This window comes from Miscanthus floridulus, chromosome 17, assembly GCF_019320115.1.
Source record: "Miscanthus floridulus cultivar M001 chromosome 17, ASM1932011v1, whole genome shotgun sequence".
NCBI lineage: Eukaryota > Viridiplantae > Streptophyta > Magnoliopsida > Poales > Poaceae > Miscanthus > Miscanthus floridulus.
The window spans coordinates 86,966,498-86,970,679 of NC_089596.1; the positions used below are offsets into that span (position 1 = coordinate 86,966,498).

Here is a 4,182-nt window from a genome sequence, read left to right on the forward strand (position 1 = left end):
ACTATAAATCCCAGGCATATTCCAGAAATAGCTCAAAGACATCCCATCAGAGCAACAAACACAGCCAGGAAACCTTAATACTTCTAACCATATGTGTAAATTTGGTCACAATATTTCAACAGGTTGCCTTGCGTGATATTGGATATTTGTACTTCCTGGCCGACATATTTTCCCCGAGAATGTTGTGTCATCTCTGAACATGACGAGGCTTACCTCTACTGGTGTTCACGAATCACAAACGTTTTACGACTAGCACTAGTTCAAGACAAATAAACATGAATGGATTCTCAGAGCCAAGAACAAAGAAAGCAAATGATCGCATGCATAGGATGCAGACAGGCTCAGTAGCTATGAGATTAATTAAAGGTGAAATGATCGCTAAAATCCTGGCAAAACAGAGCAGCCACAAACTTTGTACCTTGCGATTCATCCAAGAAGGATTGTCAGTACAGAAAAATAAGTCATCTACTGACAAGGTTCATTGCTATTCTCAGATGTATGAGCATTATTCACAAAGGAGGAAGAAATCAACTTTCCCCAGCATTTGGGTTGCTTCCAGAAGCGGAGGGAGTCTGCTGATCGGTGAAAGCGCCTCTGGTAGTTTGCGGTTCAGGTGTTGCGAATAGCCCACTGAACCAAGGAACAAGGGCCCACGCTTCTGCTACTGCTCTCACTGTCATTTTCAGGGCCATCGGCCCTGACTTCCTCTTGGGTGCTCTCTGTTCTGCCCACATTGCTAGGCTCATTCAAATCTTTCGTCTCTTCAGATGGCAGCTCAAACCGGCACACAGGGCAGGAGCTATGGAGTTCAAGCCATGGCAGGATACAAGGAGAGTGGAATTTATGCTCACAAGGCATCTGCTTTGCATGGGACCCTCAGCTCAAGATCATCAAGGCAGACTGAACAGCTGACAACCTCTGCTATTTGGACAGTGGGCAGAGCTTCAACCTGCCTCTTTCTTTGCAGGAGGGGTGCCATACCGGTTTGGGTCATTCTCAGCCAAATGTTGAAGCAGCAGGCTCAGCCCAGCCCCCAGGACATATTCTTCCAGCAAGCCATCATCATTGCTAGATCCACCTTGGTCATCTCGGGCCTCATCAGCATCAATCACTGAGCCTTGCAAAGCGAGGGCTTGGTTGAAGGCATTGATCAGAATGGAGTTGTCCCTTTCCCTGTCAGTTCTAAGGTCGTCCTGGATGCTGTCAAGCACCCGACGCAGAGCTGATGCCCGTCCATGTCTCCTGATGAAACCCTCGAATTCACGGCCTATATCATCATCGTCGTCATCTTCATCCTCACTGTCCGCCACCGCTCCTGGCTGCTCAAAAGGGTTGTTCGACTGTTCCCCATTGTGATAAATCACGCTCTGACAGCTGACTGGCCAACCCCTCAAATTCCTCCCCGATCATCTCTTCAATGAATCCACCACCACAGAATGGGCACTTGATCTCCTCCCCCATGGCCTCCTCAATGGCCTTCTCACATCCATGGCACCAATACCTTGTAACTGCAGCTTCTGTCATCCTCCAAATACTTCCTGCTGATCAAGTATTGCACAGAGACAAAAGGTGTCAACAAGGCACTGTGATTAAAAAGGGAAATATGCATTGATTCCCAAGTGAATAGCCATAGGATACTGTTAGTTGATCTCCACCAGCCAATTGGGCCCTTGGATCCGCGTCCTGATCGGGGGTGCCCAACCCTAATATGGTTGGTGGGCCCCCGTCGCACAGCGCCATAAATAGGAGGTGGAGGCCGGGGCGCTAAGCACGAGGTTCGCCTGAGCCGCCTAGCACCCCACCTACAGTCATATACCCTAACAGATCACAGAGGGGGCGCTGCCAGCGACGGGAAGCACCGCCACCTGGCCAACGTCGCCACAGCACCGCCGCCCTTCGACACAGCACCGCCACCGGGTCTTCACCAAGCACCGCGATGGCGAGCCCGTCTTCCTCCAAGGCGGCCGATGGTTTGTACCCCCTTCACCCCTCTCTCTCCCACTCTATCTCTTATCCTGTACTAGTAGATGTTCTAGGACTCACTGTTTATTCCAAAAGCAAGTAGACACGCTAGATCTATGGCTAGTGATCCTGTTTTAGGTCTACCAATGGTATCGGACGCCTAACTAGGTGTAGATCTAGCCTATCGGAAAAGAAAACCGAGTAGTAGCATTTAGAAGGAGGTGATCGATTCGTTTAGGGATCTAAACAGAGGGTTCATCGAACCCTAAACCCAATTCGGGTGAAGAAAAGAAGTAAGAGAAGGGTCTCAGTTTTGAAAAGCAACTCAAACCCTAACCCTAACCCGCGCAAACCGCTCGGAGAAGATGAACAGTAAGAAAACCCTTACCCTAACCCGCGCAAACCGCTCGGGGAAGATGAACAGTAAGGAAACCCTAACCCTAATCTCGATCCTAACCCCATCCCCAACCCTAAATCGGATAGATCCGAGAAGAAAAGAAAGAAAAATCCAATCAGAGAAGAAAAGGGGAAGGGGAAGAGGCCTACTTCGCCGCTGCACCGCGTTGTCGCCTCGTCGGCGCGCGAGAAAAAGGGAGCCGCCGCTGGACGTTGAGCGGGCGCGTGCTCTGGCCAAGGGCGCCGCGGCCAGGCCGCTCGACGGCGGCGCGCTCACCCGCTAGGGGAGCGCGCGCGCCGGCGAGGGGGCCTAACGACGGCGCTGTCATCGCCTCGCCTCACTCGGTGTCGTCGCGGGGCTGAGAGAGAGAAGGTGGAGAAGAGAACGGTCAGATCTAGGGTTTTCGGGAGCTTCACCGCAGCGCGTGTGGGGATCAGGGCACCGCCGCCCAGACCACTCGACGACGGCGCACTCACCTGTTGGGGAGCGCGCGCGCCGGCGAGGGGGCCGGCGACGGCGCCATCACCTCTCTTCACTCTCACTGTTTCACTCGCCGCTGCTGCGCTGAGAGAGGAGAGGGAAGGAGAAGAATGAATTAGGGTTTGGGAGCGCCGGCCGGCGGTTTTTTTTTGATATCCCGAAATCGACGGCTGGCCGTCGGATCTGGATGAACGGACGAGAGCGAACGGGCCAACATTCGGGCCAGGCGGGCGCGCACGGCGGGCGACTTTGCCAGCCTAGGCCCAGGTTGCGGCCTGGGAAGATGCAGCGCCTGCGAGAATAGTACAGGCCGGGCCGAATTTTGCTGTTTCAACGGACTTGGGCCACATGAACAGTGTTCTGCGAGTTTAAGTTTTATTCTTTTTTTTTCAGAAGCAATTTTGATGATATTTGTCTAGTTTAATATCTCTGTTAAAATTTGAACCAAGGGGATAATTTTTCAGAAAATAGTTGAGAAAAGTTCAATGCTTCTGAAAAATAGATAATGAATTTTTTCATGTTTCCGCTTCAATGTTAAAGTTAATAATCTTCTAATAACATTCGAACCAACGAGAGAATTTAATTTGAAAGAGTAGTCAATTTTAATCAGTAAATTATAATATTGTTATTTTTCTGACCAACGTTGATAATAGCAATATTAGTAATTGTTATTCATAAGTTTTCCATGCATTAATTCTATTTCTGCCTAACGGTGATGTAGAATTAGTGTAAGAATATTGTATGTTTTAATTTTGACTAACATTAAATTAAAGCATGCAATTATAATGTCATAATTTTCTCACTATCTCTGACGGTGTTTTTCAGGACTCAACCCAGTGACATTCATCTCGCACATACCACCTCTTGAAGGGGGCAACTATAGGGTATGGCGAGAGAAGTATGAGCTAGCACTTGCGCTGTCTGAAAATGACCTAGTGCTTACCTCCCCGTGTCCTACTGAACTAGTGGACCCGGTGAGGGAAGAAAATGAGTCTGATGCTGATTTTACTGCTCGGCAGCGAGATCATGCAGAAGTGCGGATGAAGTATGATCTCGAACGCAAGAAATGGGACATATCAAACCGCAAGTGCTTGATGGTGGCTAAGTCCACAATTTCCGATGCTATAAGGAGGTCTATCCCAGACTGTGATACCGCCACGGAGTACCTAAAGAAGGTGGAGAGTCAGTTCACTGGCTCTTCAAAGGACTTATGCTAGTACATTGATCAAGAAATTGTTCAATGAAAAATATACTGGTGGCGGTATCAGAGAGCACATATCGAAGATGAGCAACACAGCTTCGAAGTAGACACACTAGGTCTATCAGATACAGCTCATCATTGA

General features: G+C 49.3%; 1 pseudogene; it reads right to left on the bottom strand.

The window, feature by feature from the left end:
* Nucleotides 1–313: 313 nt before the first annotated feature.
* LOC136515056 (E3 ubiquitin-protein ligase SIRP1-like) lies at nucleotides 314–3,964 on the bottom strand (annotated as a pseudogene).
* Between the last annotated feature and the right edge of the window lie 218 nt (nucleotides 3,965–4,182).